This window comes from Macrobrachium rosenbergii, chromosome 51 (assembly GCF_040412425.1).
Source record: "Macrobrachium rosenbergii isolate ZJJX-2024 chromosome 51, ASM4041242v1, whole genome shotgun sequence".
Lineage (NCBI taxonomy): Eukaryota > Metazoa > Arthropoda > Malacostraca > Decapoda > Palaemonidae > Macrobrachium > Macrobrachium rosenbergii.
The window spans coordinates 54,657,883-54,672,882 of NC_089791.1; the positions used below are offsets into that span (position 1 = coordinate 54,657,883).

General features: G+C 35.4%; 1 long non-coding RNA gene across 1 annotated transcript in view; it reads left to right on the forward strand.

Moving 5' to 3' along the window:
* LOC136833556 (uncharacterized) overlaps positions 1–15,000 on the forward strand; it is a 231,930-nt gene that overhangs the window by 182,642 nt on the left and 34,288 nt on the right. The window contains exon 3 of the long non-coding RNA XR_010851504.1: positions 13,251–13,308. This is a non-coding gene — a long non-coding RNA (uncharacterized lncRNA). The remainder of the gene's footprint in view (positions 1–13,250; positions 13,309–15,000) is intronic.

Sequence of the window (15,000 nt, forward strand, 5' to 3'; positions counted from 1 at the left end):
ACTAATTAAAAATATATTTTTCATTCCTACTTTGAATATTATTTCAAATTTCCTTTTATCATTTTGTGAATTTATTCCAAATTTCCTCCATAAAAGCCCAATTTTTATACGCTTTTAATTAGCTTGCTTTTTTGTCTGTCTGTCTGGGTCAAAACTTGTAACTCAATTTTCGACCTGTTCCCTTCGTCCAATGGACATGAAATTTTGCATGGTTACCCCAATTCCGGTGACAATACAACCCATGATCAGTAGGCCAGCAGTGACCTCTGAGTGACCCTACAGTGACCTCCCCAGTATCAGGATTTGTATGAAACTCTTCGGATTTTTCACAACGTCTTTGACTCGGTAGAATAAGTTAATAACTCTACGGGTTTTTCAAACTTTCTTTGGCTCGATTTCGTTAGCTACGATCATAAATTGGTTACAGTTTCTGTCAAAACTAAAAAATATAAAATAAAAAATATATAAAAATTTTAAAATACGCTCTTATTAAAATGCACTAAAAAAAAAAAATATAATTTTCGAGACATCAGGATTTTCTTACAATTAATCATGTCTACAAAAATAAAAGCGTGGACGCCAAGCATAATCTTGTCTACAAAAATAAAAGCGTGGGCGCCAAACGTAGAAGGAAATGCCACAAGAAATAAAAACATATATTTCTTTTCTTGTAGCATTTCCTTCCACGTTTGGCACCCACGCTTTTATTCGTTTAGACATGATTAATTGTAAGACAGTCCTGGTGTCTCAAAAAATTATTTTTACTTTTCAGTGCATTTTAATAAAAGCGTGTTTTAATTTTTTTTATACTATTTTTCTTCATCAGTCTTTGAATAAGGCACTAATAAAACGAATGTTTTTAATTCCTTCTGTTGGTTTTATCCCAGAATCCCGTAACAAAAGCTCAATTTTTTATACTATCCTCCATCATAAATTCTTAAAAACCAGCTAATTAAAAAAGATATTTTTAATTCCTTCTACGAATATTATTTCAAAGTTCCTTCACAAAAGCTCAATTTTAAATAAAAAAACTAATAAAAGAAAGTGATTTTAATTATTTTCTTATGTTTTTTCATCATGACAATACTGACATCTCCAATGCCTTGCATTAGGACGCGTCGGCGGACGGACATTTGCGCATTTCACCCCAGCTCCTTATTTCCCCAAGTCCTTTTCGTATCCTTTTCGTGTCCTTTCCATGTCCTTTTCGCGTCCTTTTCGTTTCCTTTTGGTGTCCTTTTGGTGTCCTCCTCATGTCCTTTTCGTATCCTTTTCGTGTCCTTTCCATGTCCTTTTCGTTTCCTTTTGGTGTCCTCCTCGTGTCCTTTTCGTATCCTTTTCGTGTCCTTTCCATGTCCTTTTCGTGTCCTTTTCGTTTCCTTTTGGTGTCCTCCTCATGTCCTTTTCGTATCCTTTTCGTGTCCTTTTCGTGTCCTTTCCATGTCCTTTTCGTGTCCTTTTCGTTTCCTTTTGGTGTCCTCCTCGTGTCCTTTTCGTATCCTTTTCGTGTCCTTTTCGTGTCCTTTTCGTTTCTTTTTCGTTTCCTTTTCGTATCATTTTAGTGTCCTTTTTATGTCCTTTATGTGTCCTTTTCGTATCCTTTTCATATCCTTTTCGTATCCTTTTCGTATCCTTTTCGTGTCCTTTTCATATCCTTTTCGTATCCTTTTCGTGTCCTTTTCATATCCTTTTCATATCCTTTTCGTATCCTTTTCGTGTCCTTTTCATATCCTTTTCATATCCTTTTCGTATCCTTTTCGTGTCCTTTTCATATCCTTTTCATATCCTTTTCGTATCCTTTTCGTGTCCTTTTCACATCCTTTTCGTATCCTTTTCGTGTCCTTTTCATATCCTTTTCGTTTTCCGTTTCGTGTTGTGTATGCCCCCGCGTGCGTCGGCGGATTGCCTCATCCATAGAGACGTTTCAACTCCCAGCTTTCATGTGCCATTAGGGTTTTCGCTTTCCCTGCTTTCTCCTTCATCTTTTCCTTTTTCTTTTCTTTTTTTTTTTCTTTTGGAGCAGAGGAGGGAATCTCTAGAAATCTTGGATTAGGAAGGAATGTAGGATATACTTTCTCTCTCTCTCTCTCTCTCTCTCTCTCTCTCTCTCTCTCTCTCACACACACACACACACACACACACACACACACCACTCTCTCTCTCTCTCACACACACACACACACACACACACATCCATACATCTGTACCCATACCCACACACACACATCCATACATTTATTCCGATACACACACACACAAATCCTACATCTATACCCATACACACACACGCACACATCCATACATCTCTACCCACATACACACACACACATACACACCTACCTAGGCAAACACGTAACTGCTGAAGAAATACTTTTCCCTTTTACTTATTGTTTGTGTTTATCCAAGTTGCAAATGTTCATTGAAGATGGATGTAACATATTTTCACGTCTTGACATTTCAGAATCAAAGCCAGCCTCTTTTTCGTATTAAACTTATTTTTGTTGCAGAGTTAATTAAGACTTCAACAATATTTGCGCTCTTTGTAGTGTCTCTGTTATTCCTCGTTATTCCTCCTCAAATTTTCCTTTTATTCCTCCTCAAATTTTCCTTTTATTCCTCCTCAAATTTTCCTTTCCTTCCTCCTCACATTTTCCTTTTCTTCCTCCTCAAATTTTCCTTTTATTCCTCATCAAATTTTCCTTTTATTCCTCCTCAAATTTTCCTTTTCTTCCTCCTCAAATTTTCATTTTCTTCCTCCTCAAATTTTCCTTTTATTCCTCCCCAAATTTTCCTTTTATTCCTCCTCAAATTTTCCTTTTATTCCTCCTCAAATTTTCCTTTTATTTCTCCCAAAATTTTCATTTTATTCCTCCTCAAATTTTCCTTTTATTCCTCCTCAAATTTTCCTTTTCTTCCTCCTCAAATTTTCCTTTTATTCCTCCTCAAATTTTCCTTTTATTCATCCACAAATTTTCCTTTTATTCCTCCCCAAATTTTCCTTTTATTCCTCCTCAAATTTTCCTTTTATTCCTCCTCAAATTTTCCTTTTATTCCTCCTCAAATTTTCCTTTTCTTCCTCCCCAAATTTTCCTTTTATTCCTCCTCAAATTTTCCTTTTATTCATCCACAAATTTTCCTTTTATTCCTCATCACATTTTCCTTTTATTTCTCCTCAAATTTTCCTTTTATTCCTCCTCAAATTTTCCTTTTATTCCTCCTCAAATTATCCTTTTATTCCTCCCCAAATTTTCATTTTATTCTTCTTCAAATTTTCCTTTTATTCCTCCCCAAATTTTCCTTTTATTCCTCCCCAAATTTTCCTTTTATTCCTCCTCAAATTTTCCTTTTATTCCTCCTCAAATTTTCCTTTTCTTCCTCCCCAAATTTTCCTTTTATTCCTCCTCAAATTTTCCTTTTATTCCTCCTCAAATTTTCCTTTTATTCCTCCCCAAATTTTCCTTTTATTCCTCCTCAAATTTTCGTTTTATCCTCCCCCAAATTTTCCTTTTATTCCTCCTCAAATTTTCCTTTTATTCCTCTCCAAATTTCCATTTTATTCTTCCTCAAATTTTCCTTTTATTCCTCTTCAAATTTTCCTTTTATTCCTCCTCAAATTTTCCTTCCACAAATCCACAGTTCAATTTAAGTCACTGGAAAATTCGTTTACAAAAACCGTTCCTGGGACACTTTGTCTCATCATATTCTCACAACAATTATTTGGCGAAGTTACAGTGCATTGCTACCCTAAAGCATTCCTCCTGTATTTTATAATTTACTTACATTTTTATCTATCCATTTATTAATCGGTTAGTTTTTTTCCTTTTCTAATGATTAATCTCTTCTTTCTGTATCTCCTATTACCTTCTGTTACTTCTTTCAAATGGACATCATATTCTCAGTAAGCTTGAATTTCGAGTCAGTGGCCCATTTGGGCTTCTTCCATATGAACAGAATTAATTTTCTTAATAATAATAATAATAATAATAATAATTATTATTATTATTATTATTATTATTATTATTATTATTATTATTATTATTATTATTATTATTATTATTATTATTATTACGTTTCCCCTCGTCGTCATGTATTGAAATTTATACGTCGTTCCAGCTTTCTGTTTCTGGTTTTCTTTCGTATATACTTTTACCAGTTTCTGAGTTGTTCTTCCATAGAGACGTTTCAACTCGGACCTTTCATGTGCCATTAGGGATTTTATACTTCCTTCGTTCCCCCTTAACTTTATTTCTAATTGATTTTGATTTTATTTCATTCCTGGAACCCTCGTGTGAGGAATGGACATATGAAGGATTGGATCTCTCTCTCTCTCTCTCTCTCTCTCTCTCTCTCTCTCTCTGTGTGTGTGTGTGTGTGTGTGTGCGTGTGTGTGTTTATACTTTGACATGTACATTCACACATTTTAGGATGCATTACGTCATACTCAGCATATACATTGTATAACATCCCTTTCATATTCTTTAATATGCTGTTAGTTAACAGTTTTTCGTTTTATGTCCTTTTTCTGATATGTAACATTCTTCAACTTTAAATCCATTTTTTTTATATTTGGGTCATGTCATGAGTCTTGTGATCGATGTTTTATAAAGTACTTGTCATCCATTAAAAATACAATATATGCCTTCATTTTTGCTGCATTTTTGATAATTAACTTACGTTATTTTATACCTTTTTATATAACATAATTTAATCCTAGGATTACCTCGTTACAATCAGTAACTTATCTCCATTTTGTATACTTTATATATTCAGATATATCATAACCTCTATTTTATATCATTTTGTTTTGTATATTCCTTTTATATCTTCATTTATTCCTAAAATGCCTTCAGCTTTTCAGAATTTTAGATGTTTTGTTTCAGTTAATATAAGATGCCTGCTCCATATTTAATCATTTGTTTAACTTATATATCCACCTTATATCTTTAATTCTAAAGTTAAACACATCTGACCTTCGCTCTACATCATTTTAATATATAGATTAAATATCTTTCATTTTATTTGGATTATCAGCTGTATAGCTTGCACATCCTACCACATTTTTTAAATATGTTTTCTGACATACAGATCACTTTTCTGCCATTTAACACAGAAAAATACCCAACCATCTCGACTATAAACAGCCTGACCTCTTTCATACATAGATTAAGCATCCTTTATTTAATCTAAATTGTTCATTTCATAACTTGCGTATCCTACCACTTTTAATCTATTTTCTGTTATAGGGATCACCTGTCTAGCCTTCGGCACCGAAAAATTCCCAGCCGTTTCAAATATAAACAGCCTGACCGTTTAAACACAAATTAAGCATCCTTTATTTATTCCACAATTGTTAATTTCACAACTTCCATATCCTACGTTTTTAATCTGTTTTCTGGTATAGGGATCACCTATCTGCCTTTCGGCACCGTGAAATTCTCAACCGTTCTGACAGTAAACAGCCTGACCGTTTTGAAACGTAAACTGGGTATCCTTTATTTTATCTACATTGTACATCCCCCGCTTTTAATCAATTTTCTGATATACCATCCACTTCCAATCTATTTTCTGGTATATAGATCACCTGTCTAGCCTTCGGCACGGAGAAATTCCCAGCCGTTTCGACTGTAAACGGCCTGACCGTATCTGGCAGGTAGGTAGACCGCAGTCGACAGCTCGGTTTTAATGTTAAGTCAGGTGGACGACACTGGTATGAGCTGTCAATGCGACTCTGAAAGGTATAGGTAGCAGGTCGCTGGCGCGGAGATATGTCTGTGGAGGTTTATGAATTTTCTCTCTCTCTCTCTCTCTCTCTCTCTCTCTCTCTCTCTCTCTCTCTCTCTCTCTCTCTCGTGGAATAGTCACTCTGAGAGAGAGAGGGAGCCTAGTAAAATATTCACCTCTCTCTCTCTCTCTCTCTCTCTCTCTCTCTCTCGTGCAAGAGGGGTCACTCTTCTTTATAAAGCATTCACCACTAATCTCTCTCTCTCTCTCTCTCTCTCTCTCTCTCTCTCTCTCTCTCTCTCTCTCTCTCTCTCTCTCTCGTGCAATCGGGTCACTGCTTAGTAAAACATTCACCTCTCTCTCTCTCTCTCTCTCTCTCTCTCTCTCTCTCTCTCTCTCTCTCTCTCTCTCTCTCGAATAACCCAATGACAATAAAATTATGAAAAAGAGAAAGATATCTAGAGCCATCATATTCTAATGAGGCTTCCTTGTATACAAATACTCAGTTCCGTGTAACATTATAAGAAGCACATTTATTAGTCATTTCAATCGTATTTTTTGGAATTTTTAAATTTTTTTAGTTTTTCTCAAAAATAAAGTCGGTCATTTTATTCTTAAAATTAAGACGTTTATCTACATTACGTTTTTAAGTTTTGTAAGATCATTATATTATCTTATTTATGGGAATTTGAATGAATTCGGTCTTTCCTTTAGTAAGATTACCGTCATCAGACGGGCTTAGAGAGAGAAGTACGAGCTAGACGGACAAACAGACTTACAGACAGACACATGGACAGAACAGTGGCTCACCATAAACATATCCAGTTCCACCTATCGTACATGTTTCTACACATCACAGCCGTGAAGTTCCAGTGGTCTCAAATCTCGCTTCGAAATTCTATTCCCTTTGATAAAGATTACCCGAGCTACATCACGACTGTGTCACATATCAAGAAATTTACAGGTCCGCCAGGAAGGATTCATTCTATAGTAAAAGGTTTCCGTAGGGCGGGTGTTGGCATTGCTTGAGGTTCTTTGCAGCGTCCTTTCGGCCGCTAGCTGCATTCCGTTTCATTCCTTTGACTGTAGCTCCGTTCATATTCCGTTTCTCCCGTCGTACTTTCCTCAGCCATCTCCTAACAATTGTTTCATAGGGCAACTGCGATGTTTTTTCCTCCTGTTACACTTTCAAACCTTTTTTACTCTCAGTTTCGCTTTCAGCGCTGAATGACCTCATCATAGGTCCCAGCGCTTGGTCTTTGGCCTAAACTTTATATTCCATTCCACTCCTCCAATAGAAGGTTGAGATTAAAGCAAAACAAAGATGAGGAATTTAGACATGTGTAAAGAACGCAAAGGAAAATGGATTCTAAGCCTAAAACACGGCAGTTTACAGGAGGACGAAGGGACGCTGCTTAGAAACTTATGAGACCTTTATTAGTACCGCATTTACTGAGGTTCTGTAGTCCTCCCGTGGCGAGGAAAACTTTGACATTTACCCTTCAGTAGCAGACGAAGGTTGTGGGGCTGATATTTAGTGGTATTTAACGCGTGGTATGGAAGAGGAAAATCTCATTATGTAACAGCGAGCGCGCGGCAGAAGTTCAACACGCGAGATTCCAGTTAATTACGGCTGTTTATGGCAGAAGCGTCTTGTTTAAATGTTAGAAAAGATCTTTCACTGGTTGTGTACGGTAGAGTCGGTCAGTGACATAGCTGGTTAGTTCGAAAAGATGTTTTACGGCTTTGATGACAAAGAATTAATTCGGTGGCAATTCTCTACAATAAGTTGTTGATCATTTTTGGAAACAAAGTCCTATATCACTTACCCGTCTGCAGATTAGAAAGCATAATATTTACCTGTTATCTGAGGCAAAAAAAATATTTATTTTTCATACAATATCAGCCATTAAGTTAAAACTTCCTAATTTGACGATCCGAGGTTCAGGTCAGTTTAATTCACAGCTAGGAACGTCAAGGCCTTACGTTTGATTGTCAGCTCAGATTCAGTTCTTTTCCACGTGCAACTCACCATCAAGTGTAAACACTGAACTTCAGTTAATCATTGGTCAAATTGTAGTTCAGTAGTGGTACCTTATATGTAACAAAGTAACTATTAATATGTACTTAAAGTTTCGATAATCATAATAATATTAATGACAATAGTAATGCTTATATGATACAGATTAAATTATCTCAGTGTGAAAGAGGATTTAGAGGGTAGTTCAGTGGTGTGTTTATGAAAAAGGTGCTTGCATTTGAAAAGCACAACACGTCAGCATCGGGAGGTGGCGTGACACTGGACGATTTTCAGTTTGCCGCTTCCTGGCATAATATTTATTTTATTCAAGGATATCGCAACTCGCTGTCAAGTGTGAACACTGAACTTCAGGTAATCAGTCGTCAAAATCTAGTATAGTACAGCGGTACCTCAACTGATCCCTGATCCCCTTTTCCTGCCGAGATCAACCAGATTCTCTGAGCAGCACCACCAATGTGCTGTAAACGTGCCTCGCTGTAGAGCTTCTCAGTTCCGGAGGCCCTTTATTCCTCACACCTCTCTCGAAGTGCCCATTCTTGGTCTGAAGACGCATTCGTTCTTGGTCTGAATAATCAACCCGATTTCACGTGTATAACATACGACTAGCGAGTGGTCTATAGCTAGAAGTGTTCGTGAACTGTCGGTGATTAAAGTCAGAATAGCACGATAAAGCGTCGACTAAGGTGTTTTTTTTTTTTCGAGTGAAATATTAGAAATTGAGCATCATGGAAATGTCTAGCAACAACAGCAGCAAAAGATGGAGACATTTAGCTTGCCTAGCAGACTACCAATATGATGAATTGGTAAGAAGGGAGCTGGGGTTTCTTATCGTTGAGATCAATAACAACTCCAACCAAAAAGATGCAAAAACATACACGGACATAGTGAAAGGATATGATCCTACAAGCTGCAACAAGTTAGCAGAAAACATAATGAAAATAATTGAAGGAATCCCAAAGAAAGTCCAAGTGATCAAGAGACTTACAAAGAAAATCTACATCAATCAACACATTCCGACAAAGAAAATGAACAAGGTGAATATACTGATTGATGCAATAGGAAAACGAATGCCTAAAGCATGCAGTCTATTTAATGTGTGGTATAACATTGTAAATCCACAAAACCTGATAAGGAAATGCTGTGCATGCCACGTACCAACTCACCCTACATGCGCAGAAGTACAGCAAAATAAGAAAAAGGACACAAAAGTATTTTGCTCAACGTGTCTAATATGGATAGACAATGTTATTAAGTCAACACTTAATGTACAAATAGTCGAGGATGAAGAAAATGCGGAAGAGGAAGAAGAGGAAAACGAAGTAGAAGAAAATAAGATTAAAAACATAGAAAACAATAACAAAAACAAAGAACAGGATAAGAGTATGGATGCAGAGAAACTCAGAGACTCTACACATGAGGCAATACAACAGCATACATACGAAAAAATAAACTATGAAATGACAAACCAAAATAAAATCCCAAAGAGGTTGTACCCAGATATACATACTGTCGGGAAAGAGCAAGAAAAAAGAGAAAAGAAAGACATAGTCTGCACTCTTTTGAAAAGAGGGAACTGCAGATTCGGTGAAAGATGTCACTACAAACATCCCAAGATATGTCACAACTATGAGATTTATGGCAAATGTGCATATCTAGACGGATATGAGGTTGAATGCAGCGATCTACATCCAAAAATATGTAGAAACTTGAGAGAAGGAAAAGTGTGCAGATTCAACAAAAAGTGCAGGTATATGCATTCTGTAGCCATGAAGAACGAAAATCAAAATCAAATACATATCAAAAATCAAAGTAAAAATGAAACAAATAAAGAAAGAAAAAAAGAGTATGAGACGAAGGAAAAAAGCAAGCCAGCACCACATTATAAAACGTCAGCATCATGATATGAGGCATCAGCACCGAGGTACAGTGCAACAAAGCAATGTATCTACGATGCAAAAGGATGGTGCAGATATGGAGATAGATGCAGGTACAAACACAAAATGAATAAATATGAAGGTGGAAGATCAACTATATTGGAAAAATTGGATTTTTTAATGTCCGAAGTTATGGAAATGAAGAAAAGAACAACATATCAGAACAGGAAAGAGACATGGGAAAATCCTTATTATCACCCATATTAGACAATGGGGATAAAATGCAAACCATCATAGTGATGAATGCACAGGGTTTAGTTTCAAGTAACTCAAAAAAAAAATAGAGTTCTTAGAAGAACTAAGCCAAACTAAAAAAAATAGATATAATGAATATAAGTGAAACCTGGTACTCCCAAGAGACTGGTAATGATGATCAGATAAAGGGTTTCCAAACTTATAGGTCAGATAGAAAAAAATAAGAATCAAGGGGGAACCGCGATATATGGGAGAGACGTAAATCAAGGAAAAATCTGTGAGCAATTTAGTAACACAGAATGGGAATTAATAGCGGTAGAATTTGAATATGAAAAATTAGTGAACATCGTAATATAGAGACCCCCTAATACTAAAGAGTTTGATATAATAATAGACAAATTAGACGATATATGTATAAATCACAAAAAATGGAATATATTCATATCCGGAGACATTAACTTTCCTTTCGTAGATTGGAAAGAACGAATAGGAGATTGTGGTTGTATTTATACATATAAAAAAGAGTAATAGTAGCGCAGAAGATAAGAGGTAATTTGAAAAACTATTAGATATGCTACTAGAACATAACAGCCACCAAATAAATCACCTGCCAACAAGAAAGGATAATATTTTAGACCTAGCATTTGTGAACGAGGTGAATCATGTTAAAGATATAATAGTATATAATACAAGTATTTCAGACCATAATGTCTTAGAATTAACAGTCCATTCCAAAGCAAGTGAAACAGAGATAAGCAAGAGTCAAAAAAGTGGGAAGGATATGGAAAATACAATTTCTATAGTAAGAATATAAATTGGTCAGAAATAAATGAAGAATTAAACAAAGACTGGGAAAACATATTCATAAGTGATAATATACAGGTAAATAGGGATATATTATATAAAATATTAGAGAAAATAGTGGATAAATATATACCAAAGAAGAAAAGTAAACATCAGTCATGCATACCAAGAGACAGAAGGATCCTGTTCCAGAAAATCAGAAAGTGGAAAAGAGCTCTTGCAAAAGAAAAGAATGCATGGAAAGTGATGGAACTAAAAGGTAAGATAGAAAATGCAGAACAAAAGATTATACAGTCAAAGGAAAATGAAAAACGGGACCTAGAAGAAAAGATCCTACAAAATATCAAGCAAAACCCAAAAATTTTTTACTAATATGCGAAAAAGATGAATAAAATAAGAGTAGAAATAGGCCCTCTAAGAATTGAATGGCAATTAACGAATGAAAAAATGCAATATGTAACATATTAGCAGAAAGATATGAGTGAATTTACACCTAGAATTGATAATGAAGATAATGATACAGAAATAAGAGATGAAAATAGTGAATATTTATTGGACATAGTTATTAATGAAGCCGATATTGTGCAGGCTATTAATGAAATTAAAATGGATCAGCAGCAGGACCAGGCAGCATACCTGCCATTTTGTTAAAGAAAGTGGTTCATTCAATCGCGCCAAAGCCGCTCACAATATTATTAAGACAAAGTGTAGATACAGGCAAGATTTATGATGAGCACAAATTAGCATATATTACCCCAATTTTCAAAGAATGGATCCAGACTAGAAAAAGTAATTATAGGCCTGTGAGTCTGACATCTCATATTATGAAAAGTTTATGAAAGGGTAATGAAAAAATATAATGAAACATTTAATGAAAAATAGTTTGTTTAATATAGGACAACATGGTTTTGTACCCGGAAAAAGTACACAACCCCAACTGTTAGTCCACCATGAAAGCATATATAAAAATATGAAAACATAACATCGTGGACAAAGTACGAAGATGGATGAAAGAATTTTTGCAAAACAGAAAACAGATAGTGATTGCAAGCGACAAGAAATTGGATGAAGCTAAGGTAATATCCGGTGTGCCACAAGGTATGGTGTTAGCTGCATTGCTGTTTGTGATTATGATTGCAGACATAGACAGTAATGTTAGGACTCGGTAGTGAAGTTTCGCTGATGACACAAGAATAAGTAGAGAAATTACTTGTGATGAAGATAGGACTCGCTACAAAGAGACCTAAACAAAATATATAAATGGGCAGAGGTAAATAGGATGGTATTGCTCTGATAAATTTGAATCAATAAACTATGGTGATAAAGAAGGAATGCTATATGCATATAAAGGACCTAATAATGAGAAAATCACAAATAAGGAAGCAGTTAAAGACCTTGGTGTGATGTTGAATAGGGATATGTTATGCAATGATCAAATAGCAATGCTATTGGCAAAATGCAAAGCATAGATGGGAATGTTGTTCCGGCACTTCAAAACAAGAAAAGCCAAACACATGATTATGCTTTATAAAACGTATGTATGTAGTCACTTGAATATTGCAATATAATATGGTACCCACACTGCAAAAGGATATTGCACAAATAGAGAGTGTACAAGGTCCTTTACAGCTAGAATAGAAGAAGTTAAGGACCTTGACTACTGGGAAAGACTACAATTCTTAGATTTATATAGTCTCGAAAGGAGAAGAGAACGCTACGTGATAATCCAGGCATGGAAACAGATAGAAGGAATTACCGAAAACATCATGGAGCTAAAAATATCAGAAAGAGCAAGCAGAGATAGATTAATAGTGCCCAAAACTATACCAGGAAAACTAAGGAAAGCACACAGGACATTAATCCACCACGCACCAGCATCGATAATGCAGCATCTATTCAGTGTGCTACCAGCAGCTCATCTGAAACATATCAGGAGTGAGCGTAGATGTGTTTAAGAATAAGCTCGACAAATATCTAAGATGCATCCCAGACCATCCAAGATTGGAAGATGCAAAATATACCGGAAGATGCATTAGCAATTCTCTGGTAGACATCAGAGGTGCCTCACACTGAGGGACCTGGGGCAACCCAAACGAACTATAAGACCATGTAAGACCATGTAAGACCATGTAAGAATTGTGGAACAGTCTCCCTGAGGATGTCGTGCAACTGGTACTTCAAACGTTCAAGCGAAGATGCAATGCATTACTACCCTAATTCTATTCTCCTTGCATTTTATTACATTTTTATCTATTTATTAATTTATTTTTATTTTTTTTAAATAAGTGAGATCTCTTCTTTCTGTATTTCCCATTACCTCCTCTTACTTATTCCTAATGAACACCATATTCTTTGGAAGTTTGAATTTCAAGTCAGTGGCCCCTGTGGGCTTCTTCCACATGAATAGGGTTCATCTTCTGAATAATAATAATAATAATAATAATAATAATAATAATAATAATAATAATAATAATAATAATAATAATAATAATAATAATAATAATAATAATAATAATAATAATAATAATAACGATTTTATCATCTTTCTTTTTCAGGGATTCTTCTCTCGACGTGAAAAAAGGACACGTGGAAGTCAGATCAAGCAATTATAAGGTAATTTCGTTTTTCAATTAAGTTCTCACAAAGACTCCGTTTAAAATTCTCTGGTCCAGATGAGATATCTCGTTCAATTCCAATTTCTTCTTCTCTTTCTTTTTATTTTCTGGTGCGTTTAGATACAAGTTTTTGCTAGGCAAGCATTTTTTTATTAGTGCACCTTCAGTAATTAGTTTCCATTTGATTTTTAGGGTGTATCCATCCTGTTGCGAAATGCCCCCTAGGGAGGTAGTACCGTCAATGCACCTCACGCGGTGTACTGTAGACATTACTCAAGGTTCTTTTCAGCGTCCCTTCTGCCCCTAGCTGCAAACTCTTTCGTTCTTTTTACAGTACCTCCGTTCATATTGTCTATCTTCCATCTTACTTTCCTCAACTTTCTCCTAACAATTGTTCATGTTGCAACTGCGAGGTTTTCCTCCTATTGCACCTTTAAAACCATTTACTCTCAATCTCACTTTCATCGCTGAATAGCCTCAGTTCCTAGTGCTTGGCCTTAGGCCTCAACTTTTTATTTTATTCGATCCTATTGTATCCTCTTGCGAAAAGGGAATTGTTTCTAATCAAAATCGTTTAAGGTAACGATAGGGAGTTGCTGTGATCTTGATGTGTTTGAGGATATTGGAAAGTGAATTGATATTAAAAATGTTTGTTTATATTTAGGCCTATCATTTTTGTTGTAAGAAACTTTTTGACGTCATAATTTGATTTATGACTTTTAAAATGTTTAAAACCAACAAAAATACTAGAAAATTTTTACCGGGGTATGAAAAAATATTGAAAAATGAGTTACACATTTTTATTCTGTGAGGGTTTGGACATCATTATTTTATCTATGAGTTTTGACAGTCTTAAACGTGACAAAATACTAGAAAGTCTTTACCGGGGTGTGAGAAAATATTGAAAAATATCGAAAAATAAGTTACCAACACAATAAGACGAAAGAAGAACGCTGCAACGAAAGTATTCATAACATTAAATATCATATTGATAAGTAAATGAAGAATATGAATGTTTGAATCTAGAAGCTATGAATAACATGAAGTTTATTTTACTAAAGGACTTCAAAATAAAAATCCCTGCTGGCTTTGGAAGAACTACTAGATACGCGTTCATTTTAATGTCGAGCGTTTATTACCAGGAAATCTTCCCGTTTTTTAGTACTCTTGAGACTCTTTGAACCTAGAATTTTTTCTTTTATGCTGTCAGTTTGCGGGAGAGGAAATATATACTTTTACGACCATTTTAGATCGTGCAAGTTTTATCCAAGACCACTTTGATGTTCCTCGTTTAAATTCATTCTGGCGTTTTTCTGCGATTTGGTAATGTTGATGTTCTCTTAGAGAGCCTAGACCAGCCATGGATGGTGTTCCTTAAGGCAGTGTTTTGTTTGCCGTTTTCTTTCTATAATTTTTAGTACCCATTATCAGTGATTGTTTTTCGGCACTAGGCATTTGGCTTCTTGCCAGTGACGTTAGCGTTCGTTGATAGGAGAAAATGATCTCATCCCAGCTCAGTATTTAATACCCATTAATAGCTTTGTTTTATTTTTAAGAGCAAAGACCAAGGGGAAAGACAGGAAAGTGCCCGCTTCTTGGCAAGAGGGTGGGACTTTACCACAAAGGGACTTATAGTTTGTTGCTTGAGAGATTAACGGCAACAAGAGTCAGGAAGAAAAGCTCATAGTTA